This window comes from Eurosta solidaginis, chromosome 1 (assembly GCF_040869045.1).
Source record: "Eurosta solidaginis isolate ZX-2024a chromosome 1, ASM4086904v1, whole genome shotgun sequence".
NCBI classification, from domain to species: Eukaryota; Metazoa; Arthropoda; class Insecta; order Diptera; family Tephritidae; genus Eurosta; species Eurosta solidaginis.
In genome coordinates this window covers 58420465-58440286 of record NC_090319.1, presented here as the reverse complement: position 1 = coordinate 58440286, position 19822 = coordinate 58420465, and the positions used below count along the sequence as shown (strand labels likewise).

At 39.0% G+C, this 19822-nt stretch overlaps 2 protein-coding genes across 6 annotated transcripts in view; both read left to right on the top strand.

Moving 5' to 3' along the window:
• Positions 1-655: 655 nt before the first annotated feature.
• LOC137253976 (F-BAR domain only protein 2) overlaps positions 656-19822 on the top strand; it is a 103029-nt gene continuing 83862 nt past the window's right edge. For 4 of the 5 annotated variants that reach the window (XM_067791617.1, XM_067791589.1, XM_067791607.1 and 1 more), the window contains exon 1: positions 656-795. The gene's annotated coding sequence lies outside the window, so the exon portion shown is untranslated. Of the gene's footprint in view, positions 796-1359; positions 1473-19822 lie in introns of those variants that run through there. The other variant, XM_067791599.1, reaches the window with a different exon arrangement.
• Kdm3 (Lysine demethylase 3) overlaps positions 659-19822 on the top strand; it is a 36850-nt gene continuing 17686 nt past the window's right edge. The window contains exon 1 of the mRNA XM_067791578.1: positions 659-795. The gene's annotated coding sequence lies outside the window, so the exon portion shown is untranslated. The remainder of the gene's footprint in view (positions 796-19822) is intronic.

Sequence of the window (19822 nt, the reverse complement as noted above, 5' to 3'; positions counted from 1 at the left end):
AGTTTAGATATTTTTCCGACTCTTTTTTGACTTAAAATGTTTACTGGGTAAACTAAAATTTTTGCAACGGCATGCATTATTAGGTAAATATTTTTGAAAAACGCTGGATTACAGATTAAAACTAATTCAACCGATAGCGTAATGGATAACTACCCACCAAAATAGGTCAAATTGGGTACATTGTGGATTGAATTTGTGTGTTTCTTTCCCATATTTTCCAAAAGATTATTTTTACCCTTCTTTTTGATAAATATTTGGGTATTTACCCATTTTTACCATATATAACAAATTTACCGGGAATTTACCATTTGGGTATTTACCCCTTTCCCATCTCTATTGATACTGTTTTAGAAATTTTAAAAATAGATTAAGGCCGGGTTTTTCAGTGCAAGTTTAAACTCCAGTTAAAGTTGACAAGGGTTTAACCCTGCCACTTCGGCCGCTTAAGCTGTGATGAGCAGTAAAAGCTGTATAGTATCGAACAAAGTGGCAAGGTTAAAATCTAGTCAACTTTAATTAGAGTTTAAAACTAGGCCTAAGACAATAACAATAATCCAAACAAAGTTGGCCCGTATGAACGAGGGCTTATATATTTGCCTTGACGAAACCCCACTGACATTTCAGTATTGTTGGCAGCACTGTAAAATATAGAAAGAAAGAAATGAAGTGGAATAAGCGGAAGAAAAAAATGCGCATACTTTAAAATCTTTTTATATGGCTTAAAGGTGTTAAAAAATTTGTGAAAAATATATAAAGCAAATCAAATATTTGTCTATAATCAGCGGGTTATAAGATGTAAGTAAAATATTAGTGCTAAATGTTAAATTAGATTAATTTAACTAAGAGTGTTTGCTGACTCTGGTGTAGCTTTTCGTTTGGTTTTTTTTCCGCTGTAAGAGTGGGATATATTCATATTATAGCGAATATTTGTTATTTAATTGCTGTGAAATCGTTAAAAGTTAATAGAACATATTTGTATTGATTAAAAAGTTACGGCATTGCTAAAACTAATAATTAGAAAATGTGCATTTGGAATAGAGAAAAAGAAGCCTACGACCAGGGTTGCCTCACACTAATTAGTTTTCGATACAAATTTATGTGATTGTTTATTTTTCTAAATTTTAATAATTTGTTCTTATTTAGTAAAGCTAGCCATAGGTTTATTTTACATAGATGCTAAATATCAAAAAACGATCAGACGCATACGATTAAACGTTTTATTGTGACATATAACCTTTTATCGGTTATACGCTATCTGTTAGCCCATGTTATACAAACATTTTTTAACCAGCGCTATAGCACGAAACAAATGTGTAAGGGCTTGGCTATGCAGTTTGCCTTTGAATATCATAGCATAGATTTCACGCGTTTGTGTTAAAAAAATAAATAATGGGCGGTGAAGTGTGGAGAAAATTAATTATATTCACGTCATAACCCCTATACATATGTACATAATCCGGTGGCCAATTTGCGTATGTTAAAAGTTCTCCACAAGCCGGAAACAAAATCGAGTTATCTACATATTTTTTAACCTATCAAATACCTTTGTGTATGAATATTTAAGAGGACAGTGTTTTTTACATCTATTTATCGAGTATTCTTAGTTATATAGTTGAATTTTTGAATAATGGGGCGTACTCATAGCCAAAGTTAATTAGGAACTAAAATTTATTTCCAGCTTTTTTGACATATAGATCGTTGAAAGTTAGTAAAACGCCTTTAAATGGATTACTAGTTAACTTCAACAATGAGTACTCCACAATAAGTTAAATGACATAGTGGCATATTTACCCCCACCGGGTTAGGGGTAGAATATACCCGTGCCTGGTATGGTTGTCATAAGAGGCGACTAAAATACCCAATTGTTTGAGGGGGTTGTGCAGCGCAACCCTTTCAAGGGGATGCCAGCGCAATTTAAAGCTTCTCCAACCCAAAAGTAAACCTCACCTTCCCATTAGAGGTTTACGCCGATCACTTTATCGGCGGCGGCGGCGTAGGCTCTATTATATACCGGCGGCGGCGGTGTGGACGGCGCGCCGGCAGACGACGGTATTCTTTAAAAATATTGATTTTTTTATTTAAAAATATAGTATTTAGGAAAGGTTTTGTTTGTAAGTATTTAAGGCAATCAACGTGTTGTGTTGGCCATTTCGGAAAGATCCGGGGTTTTTGCCTCAAGATCTCGCAGACCATTTTTAGGAGTAGTTCCTTGCGGAAGGATTGTCCCTCGTTCACTTACTCCAGAGAGGCTTCGAATCTAACCCCGGTCTTTGGAATTGGTACTGCTGCGTCTGCTGAAAAGAAATAGAGATACATAAAATAGCCATACTTTTGTCTGCATATCCCGTGCAAAGCGTAGTTTCACCTTGGGTTAACTCCTAATAATCGTCGCGAACACAATTTCTCTAAATCATTTGTGGCTCCTTAGCGGTCACGCACAAAAGCGACCTACGGTTTCTATTAATGGTCTCTTATTACTCATGGCTCTCGTGGCACAGGGCGCCTCCAGTTTTTTCGACTGTTTTTGAGAGCTACAATTCCCGATGTGCGAACGGTAGCAATCCCGAGCACTAGTCACTACCACGCCTCCTAACCCTCACACCATATGACAGCACAGAAGCTATAGGACTGCGACTTCGAACTCATACCTTAGTCGACGTCACTTTCCTAGAAGCTCTAGGTGTAGTTCCAAAGACTTTCCAAAGGATGCTTTTGTCGCGCTATGCTGCCGAGCTACACCAGAGAAACACCTTGAAACGTTAGGGAGTGAATATACGGCCAAGGATGCCGCCTTCGAAATCATAATCAATCTAAGTGGAAGTCATTGGGTAATGGGTGAAAATCGTATAATCCTCGGCGCATCTACATAATTAAAATTTTACAAGGACCCTGGATAAATGTTTTAAAATGTAGACCAAATTTTGGAGACGTTTGTGTTCACATCATTGATTTCAATAGTCTTCGTTAAATCAAAACGATTTTTTCGAATGAAAGTCGACCGATTTTAAGTTGAAAGATGTTGAATGCTGTTTTCCGGCCTTATGACAAGTTCGACTGTTCACTACGTTAGGGTAGTAGCACACACGGTCATTAGTTCGACTGTCTTGGGAAAGCTTTTGCTTCACCACTTTGAGTGTTCTTGCGAAGGACAAAGCCTCACCTGCCTACGTATTCACATTTGTAAAAGGAGCCGTAACGTGTAGGTGATATTTCAACTTGGTTGATAGGCTATAATCAATGCGATTTACTCCAAGGTACTAGTTTTGGATAGGGCCGCCAACTTTATGTCAAACCGTGAGACTTGGGTGTTGAAGGATGAAGTGTGAAAATCAAAATTAACATCTGAGACGCTATTGTATAGTTTCGCAAATAAACAACAGATTTTTGAATGTAAGCCCAAATGATTTTTCAAAACCTTCTCATACGTACATATATCCTCGACTTAGTATGAAGTAAGAATCATTTCAAAGGAGTGTTTATGCCCCCAGATCCTACTAGAGGATTTTGCATCACTGATTTCGTTTATTCTTTCAGCCATTCGCAATATAAAATAAAAAAAAAATCGGCACGGTTTTGCTTTTTTTAACAACTTGAGGACAATTTGAAACGCCTTGGGTCATTTTATTTGAATTCATTGTTCATTCACTGAGTATATAAATTTAATATATATCTTTTCTTTCAGTGTTTTGTTTTAATAACTTGGTGAATTGGGCGATGCAAAGTCCGTGTTAAGGTGACATCGAAAACGCCTGTTTTTTTAAATAACTTTTGAACAGTTAGAAAGGGTTAAATTTCGCAATTAGTTTCTTATAACTGGCAGTGATGCCCATCCGTTCATAACACTTTCGATCAATTTTTTTCATGAACAATTAATGGCCTAAACAGTCTTAAACGAGTGGAAAATACAGTAACCCGCCGGACGCGGGTTCTTTAGAGCCGAAGCTCTGGTCTCCCCAAGCTCCTCCCGAAACAGGGGGTGTGGGGCGGGATGGCCTAGAAGGTTCATATTAAATCGCTTCCGATGGTGCTTGTTACCGGCAACGGGCCATTAACATCGATTCCCTACAACAACAACAAAGACAGCAACTTAGGAGCATATTCATAATCGAAATTTAGTTTGCAATTAAAATTAGTAACGTTTTAATTGACAAGAGGGCCCATAGAAAATTATTTTATAAAGCTGTAAATAGTTTCAAGGACTTAAATTTTGATTAAGTGTTTAAGTATTTCCAATTGGGAGGTTCCTTGAGAAAGCGAACCTTGGTTCAGAATTAAGATTTTTTTTTTAAATTGGAGATATTGCGAATACAATTGCTGTGAGAACCTATTGATGATGTTGTTGTTGTATTAACGACGAAGACAATCCCCGAAGATTTTGGGAAGATTGTTATCGATGTTGATGGTCCTTTGTCGGATTCAGATTCGGTTCCGGAAAGCAAAGCACCATAAAGGTACTAGTCCGACCATCTCGGGAACGATTTGTAGATAGATGGAAAAGGAGCTAAATTTTTCCTATTATCAAATCCGGGAACAAAAATGACATCTCTAACTAGAGGCCTATTGCCAAACTCACAGTATGCTGGAAGCTTTTCGAAAAAATCATAAAGCAGAAGTTGTCTTTTGTCATTAAAAGGGTGATTGACCCGCGTCAACATGGGTTTGTTGCTGGTCGCTCTACTGTTACTAATCTAGTGTCGTTTTCTGATTTCTGTATTTCTACATTTAAGGATGGCTGCCAGATAGATACCATATATACTGACTTATCAAAGGCTTTTGATAAAGTCCACATAAATCTTATTATGTAAACTTGAGTATATTGGATTTCATTCTGTTTTCTTTTCCTGGTTAAAATCGTACCTGTCCAACCGGTCTCTATGTGTTGAAATCGATGGCTGCAAATCCCTCCCTTTTTATGCAACGTCCTGAGTTCCTCAGGGTAGCATTCCCGGGCCTCTATTGTTTGTGCTTTTTATAAATGATATTGGTTCCTGCTTTTTTGGTGGAATTTTCTTACATTGTTCCTATCAGCCAGCATCTGAAACTCTTCGGGTAACGCCGTTCTGCCTCAGGTTTTTTCTTCTAAATAGGCGTCTTTATTCCATTTATCCTCACAATAACGCTCCAATATACCGTGCGTAATCCAACCCGTACGCAGGGCCCTATAGTACAATCCTCTTTGTACTAGGGTTTTTTTTTGGACTCGGTGGAAACTTATGTGTTGTTTTTGTTGTTGTTGTAGCGATAAGGTTACTCCCCGACTTTGGGGAGTGTTATCGATGTGATGGTCCTTTGCCGGATACAGATCCGGTACGCTCCGGTAACACAGCAACATTAAGGTGCTAGCCCGACCATCTCGGGAACGATTTATATGGCCACATTAAACTTTCAGGCCATCCCTCCCTCCCCACCCCCAAGTTCCATGAGGAGGTTAACGCCGATCATTTTATTGGCGGCGGCGGCGTATGCTCTATTATATACCGGCGGCGGCGGGACCGGCGCACCGACAAAGTGATCGGCGTAAACCTTTAAATTGAATTGATGGACTTCAGAATATCACATTGTCCACAACTAATGATTATGGAAATATACTTCTGACGTGAATGGTATGTTTGACGATCTGGAACAATATCATAAAGTTGCGGATGAGTATCTGGGAGGCTTGTAACACGAAAATTTAAAAAAATATTTGGAAAGGTTTTGTTTATATGTATTTAAGGATATAGACGTTTTGGCTATTTCAGAAAGATCCGCGGTTTTTGCCTCAAAATCTCGCGGATCGTTCAAAAAATTTCAGGATTAGCTCCTTGCGGAGGGAGGGATGGAGAAATACTTAAAATGCTCACACTATTGTAGCGTAGTTTCACCGAAGCAGATGTTCTGGGCTAACTCTAATACTCGTCGCCGGCACGATTTATTTAAAGCATTTGTGGCTCCATGCTGGTCACGTACAAAGGCGACTTATGGTTGCTAGCAATTATCTACTAATAGTCATGACTCTTGTTGCACATTTTTGACGATTAGCATAAATGCTGGCTTATTGTTGCTCGCGCAATGGGCGCCTTCAGGTTTTTGTTTGCTGTTTCTAAGAGCTACATTTCCCGACGTGCGAGCAGTAGCAATCCCGACCACCTGTCACTATCACCCATACTGGATCTTATACCATATGCCAGCACAGAAGCTATAGGACTGCGACTTCGAACTCATACCTTCGTCGACGTCACTTTCCTAGAAGCTGTAGCTCCGAAGACTTTCTGACGGATGTTTTTTTCGCGCTATACTGCAGAGCTATACTAAAGAAACACCTTGAAACGTAATGGAATAACTATTCGGCCAAGGATGCCGACCTCGAAATCATAAGCAGTCTAAGTGGATATGTGTGATGGTGGACATCTACATAATTTAAACTTTACAAGGACCGTGGATACAAGTTTTAAAATGTAGATCAAAATTTGCAGACGTTTGTGTTCGAAACATTGAATTCAATAATCTTTGTTTCCGGCCTCATGATATAAGACCTCATTATGGATAACAGTTTTCAGACTAGTTCGACTATCCCCTACGTTAGGGTAGTAGAACACCCGGTCATTTGTTCAAATGTATTGGGAAAGCTTTTGCATCACCACTTTGAGTGTTCTTGCGAAGGCCAAAGCCTAACCTGGTTAAAATATGTATGTGCCTACGTATTCACATTTGTAAAAGGAGCCGTAACGTGTAGGTGATATTTAAACACGGTTGATAGGGTATATCCAATGTGATTCACTCCAAGAGACTAGTTGGGGATAGGTCCGCCAACTTTAGGAAATGTCAAACCGGGAGACTTGGGTATTGAATGATAACGTGCGAAAATCAAAATAAACATTTCAGACGCTATTTTATAGTTTCATAAATAAACATCAGATGTTTCAATATAAGGGCAAGTGATTTTTCGAACCCTTCTTATACGTACATATATCTTCAACTTAAGTATGAGCTAAGAATCATTTTAAAGAAGTATTTACTAAAGGGGTTTGCATCACTGATTTCGCTTATTTTTTCAGCCAATCGGGATATAGAATTTCTGAAAAAATCGGCACCTTTTTCGGGAAACTTGCTTGTTTAACAACTTGAGGACAATTTGCAATCATGATCGACTTGGTCATTGTATTTAAAGTCGTTGTACTTTATTAATTTTTGGGAAAAAATTTTGCGAAGTAAGCATTTAAATTTATTATATAACTTTTCTTTTAGTGTTTTGTTTTAATGGCTTAGTGAATTCGTTGATGCAAAATCCGTGTTAAACTGACATTGAAAGCGCCTGTTTTCTCAAATAACTTTTGAACGGTTAGAAAGTGTTGAATTTCGCAATTGGAATTTTATAACTGGCAGTGATCCGTTGATACCCCTTTCGACAATATCGGACCAATTTTCAACATGCACAATACATGGCCTACACAGTCTTAAATGAGTATAAAATATAGTAACGCGCCGAACGCCGCCGCCGCCGGGCCGATATTTTTGACAGTCGGCGGCGGCGTGCAAAAACGACGAAAATCTACGGCGGCGTTTATCGGCGGCGTATATCTCTACCACACAGCCACTTGAATCTGGTATTTTAGTCGCCTCTCACGACAGGCATGCCTACCGATGAGTCGTCTGTAGCAAATCGATATAACGCCGATTACAATTGTAACACTGGAATAAGAATTCGCCAATTTTTCTATCGATAGCCTTTCGATAATAAATCGATAATGTTTTGATAGCATATCGACACTTTCGACAAATAATAGATAACTTGAACTTTTTGATAACATATCGATAACTTTTGGACAAATAATCGATAAGTTTTTTATAAAAATTCGATAACTTTTTGAGGAAATGTCGTTAGATTGTCGATAAAAAATCAGTAACTCATTGATAATATTTGTCTGTATAGCAAATTTATAACACTTCAATATAAAATCGATAACTCGTTATGCCTCGTAGATAACACACCTATAAAAAAAAATAAAAAAATAAATGTAAGGCGCGATATCCTGCGAAGAGATCTAAGGCCGAGCTTCTCTTCCAATTTGCGTCGTGCTCCTCTTGATTTTTCCCTACAAATTGGCCGGACGGGACCTACATGTTTTATGCCGACTCCGAACGTCATCTGCAAAGCAGATAAGTTTTCACTGAGAGCTTTTCATGGCAGAAATACAATCGGAGCGCTTGCCAGACACTGCCGAGGGGCGACCCCGCTTAGAAAAATTTTCTTCTAATTGAAAAATCTTATTTCTAAAATTTTGATGTTGCTTTGCCCGGGAGTTGAACCCAGGGCATACGGTGTGATAGGCGGAGCACGCTACCATCACACCACGGTGGCCTATAACGTCGCAAAAAAATTCATGGAACATAACCCGTCGATAACAATCCATTAACTTATCGACAGCAACCCGTTAACATTTTGATAACAATTTCATCGCACGCCAATTTATTTATGTTCCGGCTTTGTGTTTGGCGCTAGTTTTGACTTCTACTCCTTCCTTTTCCCTACCCTCCTTTTCTTTTTATACTCAGTGTGCTCTGCACACAGAATATATTAACTTTGATTGGATAAAGGTTGGTTGTACAGGTATAAATGAATCGAGATAGATATAGACTTCCATATATCAAAATCATCAGTATCGAAAAAAAGTTTTATTGAGCCATGCCCGTCCGTCCGTCAGTCCGTCAGCACGATAACTTGAGTAAATATTGAGATATCTTCACCAAATTTGGTACACTAGCTTATCTGGACCCAGAATAGATTGGTATTGAAAATGATTGAAACCGGATTATAACCACGCCCACTTTTTATATATATAAAATTTTGGAATACAAAAAACCTGATAATTTAGTAATTAATATACCTAGTATGTTGAAATTTGACATATGGACTGATATTGAGACTCTTGATAAAAATTTGGAAAATTTGTTTAAAATGGGCGTGGCACCGCCCACTTGTGATAAAATCAATTTTACAAATATTATTAATCATAAATCAAAAACCGTTAAACCTATCGTAACAAAATTCGGCAGAGCGGTTGCCTTTACTATAAGGAATGCTTTGAAGAAAAATTAACGAAATCGGTTAAGGACCACACCCACTTTTATATAAAAGATTTTTAAAAGGGTCGTGGACGACTAAAATAAGCTATATCTTTGCAAAAAAGAACTTTATATCAATGGTATTTCATTTCCCAAGTGGATTTTTAACAATAAATAGGAAAAACTTCAAATTTAAAAAAATGGGCGTGGCACCTCCCCTGTCATGACTAAGTAATGACAAAGCCATAGCTCGAAGAAAAATTAACGGATCGTAATAAAATTGGGTACACACATTTTTCTTATAGCAGGAAACATTTCTAGGCAAAATGGACGGGATCTGTTAAATACCACGGCAAATTAGATATAAAAGAAGTTTAAAAGGGTCGTAGACTAGAATAATAAGCTATAACTTAGCAAGAAATAGTTTTGAATCAATGATATTTCACTTATCAAGTTTTACTGTAAGAGGAAATGGGGAGACACGTGTTATGTAGAAAAGTAATTAATCTGAAATGAAATGTACAATTGAAGCTCACGCTGAGTATATAATGTTCGGTTACACCCGAACTTAGACACCTTTACTTGTTTTCCTTTCTTTTACTTCACTACTTTACGTTCCTTTCTTAATTTGCAGTCTGCTTTCGCTCATATCAACTACCAAACACATTGTTCCCATGTTGTTGTTGTTGTTGTAGCAGTGCTTCGCCCCACCTAATAGGTGCGACCGATCACAAATTGTCATCAATATCCTTGAACGGGAGTCCAAGGAAACTTGCTGTTTCAACAGGGGTGGACCATAATGAAAGGGGTGTTAGAGGCGTTGGTTCCACATTACAATTAAAGAGATGGTTGGTGTCATGTGGGGACACATTGCACGCGGGGCATACATTTTGTATGTCGGGGTTGATTCTGGATAGGTAAGAGTATAGCCTGTTACAGTATCCAGAACGAAGTTGTGCTAGAGTGACTCACGGTTCCCTGGGGAGTATGCGTTCCTCTTCCGCAAGTTTTGGGTACTGTTCTTTGAGTGCTGGATTCACCGGGCAATGCCTGGCATAAAGGTCCGACGCCTGTTTGTGGAGTTCTCCGAGGACCTGCTTCTGTTTTTTTGCTTCATGCGGCTGAGTTCTCAGGTGCCGTATTTCCTTATAATGCTTACGGAGATGACTCCTTAAGTCCCTAGGCGGTGTTGGCTCATCAATCAGATGTCTGTTGGGATGCCCAGGTTTCTGGGTATTCAACAGGAACTGTTTGGTTAGCATCTCATTCCTCTCCCTGATGGGGAGTATTCTCGCCTCATTATGTAGATGGTGTTCTGGGGACATAAGAAGACAGCCCGTGGCAGTTTTGAGAGCAGTATCTTGGCAGGCCTGTAGCTTTTTCCAGTTAGTACTTTTTGGCTTGGCGACCAAATAGGGGATGCAATCGGCTGGCCAATTGCTTTGTATGTGGTAATGAGCGTTTCTTCGTCTTTTCCCCAAGTACTGCCAACAAGGGATTTTAGGATTTTATTACGGCTCTGGATTTTCGGTACAATTGCGGCTGCATACTCACAAAAATCAAACGTCACACCCAAGATTTTGGGGTGTAGGAAGTCGGTAGCGTAGTGCCATCCACGTGGATGTTCAGAATGGTCGTAATTTGGGACGTCCATGTTGTAAAAAAGGTCGCGGAGGATTTAGTCGGTGATAATGCCAGGTTTCGCGAGGCGGAATTACTGGAGAGATCAGGGAGGTAGCCGTTTATTCTGTTGCAAAGCCCATCGATCTGTGGGCCTGTGCCCATTATTGTGCAGTCATCGGCGTAGGAAACGATAGTAACTCCTTCTGGTGGCGAAGGTAGTTTGATATGTAGAAGTTAAACAAAAGTAGGGGTAGGATAGCACCCTGCGGCACGCCTTGTTTAATTCTTCTTGGTTTTGATGTTTCGTTTCTAAATTGCACCCCAGGCAGGGGTGGTCACCCAGATAATTTGCGGCCCAACTTTTAAGACATGGGGGAAGGGTAGACCCTTCCAGGTCTTGCAGTAACGTGCCATGGTTGACCGTATAAATAGCTTTTGATAGGTCTAGCGCAACGAGTACTGTTCTATGGTGGGGGGTTTTGATTTAAACCGCAATTTATTTGGGTGCTAATGGCATTTAGCGCGGTGGTGATGCTACGGAGTTTTCTGAAGCCATTCTGATGACAGGCTAGCTGCAAATTTGCTTTGAAGTAGGGGAGCAAAATGGCTTCAAGCATCATATGACTCTCCTATGTTAGCTGGTTTCCCAGGCTTTAGTAGCGGGACCACATTGGCCATTTTCCATTTTTCGGGAATGACAAAGGTGGAAAGATGCAGGTTGAAGACATGTGCTAAATATTTGAAACCCTATTTCCCTAGGCTTTTAAGCATCGGCATGGCTATGCCGTCTGGGCCCACTGCTTTGGATTGTTTAGCATGACCGATGGCATCCTCAACCTCTTCGGCGGTGATGGTAATTGGTGACGCGTTGAATTTATGTTTATGTGCGCGTCTGTTGGCCCCACGTTGTTCCCATAACACACGCTACAGTGTAGTGAGTACACTTACGTTTACATTCTGTATTACTCCATACAGCGTATCAATACGCCATTATAGGCCTGCATTTACCTTCTACATATGTATATTTCCGATATAGAATACCACTTACAAAGACTATGGTTAAGCTTACGCTTACACTTTACATATAAGTAATTCTCCTCGCCATATATAAGGACAAGTACGGTAAGATTGTATCATTGTAGTTTAGATTTGCTGGTGTGCGGCCGGCCAATTGCTTTGTACGTGGCTAGCAACGTTTCTTTATATTTTCCCCAAGTGCTGCTGATAAGCTACTTGCGGCTTTGTACTTAAGATACAACTTCAATGGCATACGCCTTGATAGTGAGAGTGTCACCGAATGTTAACCCTAAGATCTTTGGATGACTGACAGCCGGTAGCGAAATACCTTTGACGTGAACGTCCAATATTCGCAAAACAGAGTGGCCGTGGTTTTGGTCGGCTAGGTTCAGATAATTTGCAGACCATCATTTTATTCAAACGGGAAAGCGTGAACCTTCTATATCTTGGAGAAGAGTGCCGTGGTTGACTGAGCCAAAAGCTTTTGACAGCGCTGGTATTTTGCTGAAACTGCTGGTGGCTAGGCGAAGATGCGCAGTAACCTGACGGAGCAGGAAGGTTTCCAAAGCCTTCGCTACGAACGGAGTGATACCGATCGTTATGACTCACCTTCGTTAGCCGATTTCCCAGGCTTGAAAACGTGCGTCAGGTAGCTCACTCCCTCAGCGCCAAGGTGTTTTAGCATTGCCATGTCCCAGGTACAAGGAAAAACCTCGAACTGTGAGGAGTGGAAATACAAATATACCGACTTAAAAACAATGAGGCACCACTAAACTTTTCAAACAAGAAGGCGAAACGATACATAATTTTTACGTAAACTGTTAAATGTATTTGCACCTGGTGCCACTATACCTTAATTACACTTCACTTTAAACGCTTCTGGGGTTTTATACGGGCGACTGTTGTTGTTGTTGTAGCGATACGGACCGCTGTACACAGACTAACTTGTAGTTGTTCAATTACTTTCGGAATTCCTTTGAGAAATGGAATGGGAAATTCGAAAGTACTTTTTCCATTCCTCGTAACATAATTGAAAGAAATTTCCATTACATTTCCCATTCCTTTCGAAAGTATTGTGAAGTATTTTTTTTTTCAATTACAAACAAAAAAAATGTTTGTAATTCAACCTCAAAAAAACGAAATTATAATCAACCAGCTCTGGCATTGGTACATCAGATAAATTTTCTTGAATATCATATACCCTGTATACAGAATTAAACTGATTTTCTCTAGTCTTAAATAATTCTCCTTGATTCTTTGACGAATAACTTTCTCTAATCCGGTTACTTTTCAAAAATGCACCAGATTATAGTTCAGTTACTTTCATGGAATGTATAAGTCTTTCACATCCTTACTTGTTTTAGTATATACTAGCGGCCGATCAAGGCAAAAATCTCACACAGTACTTCTTCAAGAAGTGTCGTGGAATGCAAAGAAGCATTGGAAAAACTTGCTATACCCGCGTTAGGTATGCCTGTCGTAAGAGTCGACTAAAATACCAGATTGAAGGGGCTGTGTAGCGCAACCCTTCAGGTTGCCAGCGCAATATATAGCTTCTCCAAACCCAATTGTCAACCTCACCTATCCGCGGCGAATCCTGTTTCACTAACAGACGAGGCTCTGGCGACCCCAAGCTCCTCATGTAACTTGGGGGTGGGGAGGGAGGTAATGGCATGAAGGTTTAATGTGGCCACATAAATCGTTCCCGAGATGGTCGGGCTAGCACCTTAATGGTGCTATGGTACCGGATCTGTATCCGGAAAAGGACCATAACATCGATAACACTCCCCAAAGCCTTCGGGGAGCAACCTTATCGCTACAACAACAACAACAACAACAACAACAACGGTAGGCGTCCCAATTCATTTGAAAGAAATCAAGCGGGGACAGTTGTTGCATATGATCCATGAAGCAGTAAAGGCGTGGTCAGGAGCGCGAGGTTGCAAAATGTCTAAGATCATGTGCAAATCCTGCGGTATTATACTCACAAAGGGGCTTATATCTCTGAGAGAGAATACTTAAAGCTCACGATGGGCACACCAACTGGACACAGGAGATGTAGGAAAAGCGAGCTGCAAGAAGAAGCGGTTGAGCAAGTTCTGTGTTCTTGCCCTGTGCTCGCCAGATCAAGTCTACAGCTATTAGGGTCAGCAGAGTTGCCAGATCTCGGGGCAGCAATTAAGGTGGGTGCTAGAAAACTTTTAGTATTTGCAAAGAGGACGGAGTTATTCTAGAACATAAGTCCTAGCACCTAAGTGGGGCTCTTCCGTTTGGTCGTCAAATAATTTCTTGTAACAATATGTGATGTTTTTATTGACCAGCCAGTTCAACCTCACTTATTTGTCTTAGTACAGTTTAAATAGTAATATATGCTTGCCCATCCATGATATCTATATATAGTTTGGTAATTTAAATTTTTCATACATTCAATTATTATTGATAGCCGGTATTTACAAAACAAAACAACGCAAGATTATCAAGAAAGCAATGTTCAGTTATGTCTAGTACTGCTTAATCTGACTACATTTACATACATATCTATGTAAATATAACAATACATTCTTTTGCGGTTGTTCAACACTTTGACTTTACACTTTGCTCAATTAATCATTCTAATAAATTTAACATACAATAGGGTCATCTGGCATTTGAACTTACTCAATTTATATCAATTTGTCAAGGGGTGTACTCGGAAAAAATAAACTATCATAAGCTCGATGAAAATGTTAAACGTTACTGTTGATGCTGCATGACCGGTTTGAAAAACCATTTCGCCAAGTAAAAATAAAATAAAAAAGTAAATGTAAGGCGCGATAACCTCTGAAGAGATTTTAGGCCTAGCTTCTCTTCCAATTTGCGCCGTGCTCCTTTTTTAATTTTTCCTACAAATGTTGTTTAATGCCGACTCGAATGGCATCTGCAAAACAGATGAGTTTTCACTAAAAAGCTTTTCATGGCAGAAATACACTCTTAGGGCTTGCCAAACACTGCCGAGGGACGACCCCCCTTAGGAAAATTTTCTTCTTGAAAAAACGTGTTTCTAAAATTTTAATGTTGCTTTGTCCGGAGCACGAACACAGGATCTTCGGTGTGGTCGCTAAGTATGTACATTAGACTGGGCCGATTTATTAACCGATATCGCGCCATCGATTTTTCGATAGGATTTGGGCTCAGGAAAAAAGTTCCACTACGCAAACTAAAAAAAAAATGTTCGAGCCTGCGAAATTTCTGCCCCTATTACCGTTTACAACTCAACTTAGTTGGGTTGTTATTAAAACAACTCAACTTTAAGACAAATCAACTCCTGTTTGGTATTACGAATTACAACTTATTTCAGTTGAAGTTGAATTGATGTTGCCAACCTAAAAAAGTGATGATTTGACAGATAAATGACAGCTGATCAATGTGTGGCGGAAATTCAAGCATTTGCAAAAGTGATTTTTTTATTAATAGCAAAATGGAAAATAATTAAATAATATTAAATTTAGTTTCTAATCGAATGATCACTCCAATCCCATGGAACTACCAAGCACCAAGTAAGAAAACGTTTAAGTGACAAATCATGAGCTTCTAATGAAGTTTGAAGATTTGTAAGTTATTTTCGGTTAAGTAAGGAAGAATATTGCTCGAGGGACGCCTGTACCCCTATTTTAAAACTACACCTTACTGACGGCAGCTATCAAAAATGCTGTGGAAATGATTTTAGTGTTGGACTGGACAACATCTACAGTTAATAAAGAGGTTTTAGATATTGAGGAGCATATTTGTGCGAAGTGGACTAAAACCCATATGACTCCAGAGCAAACCGATACAATTACCGCATTTTACTCTAAAACAGGATTACCAGGAGTAGTGGGTAGTAGAGATATACGCCGCCGATTAGCGACGTTTTTCGCACGCCGCCGCCGAATGTCAAAAATATCGGCGCGGCGGCGGCAGCGTTCGGCGCGTTACTATATTTTCTACTCTTTTAAGACTGTCTAGGCATTTATTGTTCATCTCGAAAATTATTCCGATATGGTCGAAAGGGGTATCAGGGGATGCGCATCACTGGCAGTTATAAAAGACCAATTGCGAAATTTAACACTTTCTAACCGTTGAAAAGTTATTTGAGAAAACAGACGCTTTCAATACCAGCTTAACACGGATTTCGCATCAAGTTATAAAACAAAACACTTAAAAAAAAAATTATATAATAAATTTAAATGCTCACTTCGCATAATTTTTTCAAAAATTAATAAAGTACAATGAATTTAAATAAAGTGCCCCAAGTCGAACATATTTTCAAATTGTCCTCAAGTTGTTAAAAAAGCAAGTCACCTGAAAAAGGTGCCAAATTTTATTTCTCGATTGACTGAAAGAATAAGCGAAATCAGTGATGCAAAATCCTTTAGTAGGCTCCAGTGGTTTAAATTCTCCTTAGAAATGATTCTCAGCTCACACTTAAGTTGCATATGTCTTCAACACCTATGAGAAGGGTTTGAATTTATTTGCTGAACTATAAAATAACGTCTGAAATCTTAATTTTTATTTTCACACTTCATCATTCAACAATCAAGTCTCTTGGTTTGACATTTCCTAAAGTTGGCGGCTCTATCCCCAACTAGTCCCTTGGAGTGAATCAAATTGGATATAGCCTGTCAACCATGTTTAAATATGACCAACACGTGACGGCTTCTGTTACAAATGTAGGCACATTTTTTAACCATGTCCAAATGACCGGGTGTTCTACTAGCCTAACGTAGGGGATAGTCGAACTAGTCTGAAAACTGAAGGCGTTCATCCATAATGAGCTCTTATATCATAAGGCCGGAAACGAAGAGTATTGAGGTCAATATATCGAACACAATCGTCTGCAAATTTTGGTCTGCATTTTAAAACTTTTATCCACGGTCCTTTTAAAGTTTAAATTATGTAGATGTCCACCATCACACATGAGTTACGCAATGATATCCACTTAGACTGCTCATGATTTCGAGGGCGGCATCCTTGGCCGAATAGTTACTCCCTAACGTTTCAATGTGTTTTTTTTGGTGTAGCTCGGAAGCATAGCGCGACAAAAATATCCATCAGAAAGTTTTCGGAGCTACACCTAGACCTTCTAGGAAAGTACCGTCGACGAAGGTATGAGTTCGAAATCGCAGTCCTATGGATTCTGTGCTGGCATATGGTATAAGGGCCAGGATGCGTGGTAGCGACTGGTGGTCGGGATTGCTACTATTCGCTCTTCGGGAATTGTAGCTCTTAAAAACAACCAAAAAAACTGAAGGCGCTCTTTGGCGCGATCAACAATACGCCCGCATTTATGCTAATCGTTAAAACGGTGCCACGAGAGTCATGACTATTAGTAGATAATTTATAGCAACCGTAAGTCGCCTTTGTGCGTGACCAGCATGTAGCCGCAAATGATTTAAAGAAATCGTTTCGACGACGGATATTAGAGTTAGCCCAAAACATATCCTTCGATGAAACTACGATAAAAAAGTGTGACCATTTAAAGTATTTCTCGCTCTCTTCGGCATGTGATACTTTGAAGTCCAGCGATTCAATTCAGAGGTTTACGCCGATCACTTTGTCGCCGGTATATAATAGAGCCTACGCCGCCGCCGCCGATTAAGTGACCGGCGTAAACCTCTAGTGGGTAGTATAGATGGGATTGGTTGAAAACTTGTTTTTTCTATAAATGTTTACAAAATTGCTGATTATAAAAGATTGTTTAAATGACTTTAAAAAAGGTTTAATTACTCGCCTTCCATTTTTTTTAAAAAATTTTTTTTTTATGGCAACGTTTTACTAGAAGGTGCCTCATCTAATTTTTTTCAAAAAGTATCAACAAAGGTGGTATGAAAAGACACATTTTGACATCCGTTTTAAGAACCCGAAAGCGGAAATCAAACATTTTATTTCTGTCGAAAGATATTTATAAAAACCCATAAAATGGCCCCTAGAGGATTTGTAAAAATAACCCTGGTTGGGTCCAACACCTTTCTGCATTGGTGTGTACAAAAAATCTGGCAAAATACAACAACCAAATGAAAATTTGAAACGAAATGATATGACAGAAATGAAATTTTTAAATTTTGCTTTCGGATTCTAAAAACGGAGGTCGAAACGTGTCTTTTGATACCAACTTTGAAAATTTTTGTTAAAAATTAGGTGGTGAACCGTCTTGTAAAACGTTACCTTTTTTCCAACAAATGCAAAATTCTATGAGACAACTGCTAGTAATCAGTTGTCAAATTTTGATGTCTTCGACAACTACACCAACACAATGTTGTAAACGGTAATGCTTGAAAAAGTTGTAAAGACTAGACAACTTCAACCGACATGTTTTTTGACAGATTGAGTTGTAATCTGTAATACCAAATTGCAAAATTTCAAATGAAACGGAGTTGATTTGTGAACGGTCATTTTTTTTTTTACTTTTTTTCGACTTTGATTTTTAAGGTTTTTTCATGACCTACTAAAAAAATTTTCATTGGATTGCAAATTTTTTTTTCAAAAAACCGTTATCGCCAACGTTTTTAGCGGACATTTTTGAGTCGGACAGGGTATACATATGAAAATTTGTTTAGTAGGTCATGAAAAAAAACTTAAAAATCAAAGTCGAATTTTTTGGGTATGCGTAGTGGAACTTTTTTTCTTGAGCCCAAATCCTATCGAAAAATCGATGGCGCAATATCGGTTAACTTTCGTCCATACAAATCGACCCATCCTAATGTACATATAATGTGAAATAAAAAAAAGGTATTTGATTGAAAGCATTACGCAAATAGGAAGTGACTATTTAAACAACAACCCCGTTTCTTCGCAAATATGTTTGAATTTTTACCAACGTTTATTTTTTTGGGACGTCATTTTAAAGCTGTAATGTAACGTACCGAAAGTCACATTAATTGTTTTTTAAATTCTGGATTGTCGTCATAGATCTGTGGCAAGGGTTGTTTGTGCCAAGTACATATCTGTTAATTTCACCGGTTATTCGCCATACACATGATAGTAGAAAATAGCAGTAGAAATTACTTATTAGTAAAATGCCTTTAGCTGAATTTAAGTTACTACTTAATTTCAGCAATGAGTATTACACAAAAACGTAAAGGACAGATGGGCCTATTCATAGGCGAAATTAAGTTGGTACTTAAAGTTAGTTGCAGCTTTTTTATTTCAAAAGCAAGTTTCTATTTTTGTTTGCACATGTAACATACAATATTAATGCACTATTAATTTTATGGTTTGTCTTTAGGAGGACGAGAACTTTTATAATTTTTACGATTTGTGCCGATTTACGATACAAGTTCACAGCTGAGTATATAATGTTCATTTCTACCGTATTTCCTTAATTGTTATATATACACAGATATTGACCTCTATTATGAGCATCTTTCGATCACAGATCGATGAGCTTTGTAACAAAATAAACAGCTATCTCCCTGATTTCTCCAGTTTGTTCGCCTCGCGAAACCTGACATTGTCACCGACCAAATCATCGGCAACCTTGTTTACTACATGGGCGTGCCAAATGTCGACCATATTGAACATCCACGTCGATGGTATCACGCTACCTACTGTCTTACACCCAAAAATCTTGGGTGTGACGCTCGATCAGGATCTATATTTTGGAGAGTATGCAACCGCAATTGTACCTAAAATCCAGAGCCGTAATAAAATTCTCAAATCTCTTGCCGGCAGCACTTGGGGTAAAGATAAAGAAACGCTCATTACTCATGAGATAAAGAAACGTTCATTACCACAAAGCAATTTGCCGGTCGATTGCATGCTACGCGTCCCCGATATGGTCGCAAAGCCTAGAGGTTACTCACTGGAAGAAAATACAGGCCTGCCAAAATACTGCCCTCAGAACCACCACGGGCTGTCTTCTTATGTCCCCAGAACACCACCTACACAACGAGGTGAGAGTACAGCCCATTAGCGAGAGAAATGAAATGCTAAACAGTTTCTGTTGAATACCCAGAAACCTGGGCATCCCAACACACATATGATTGATGAGGCTACACTGCCCAGGGGCTTAAGGGGTCATCTCCGTAAGCTGAAACTGAAACTGAAAATACGGCACCGGAGAACACAGCCGTATGAAGCAAAAAAGCACAAGCAGGTCCTCAGTGATATCCACAAACAG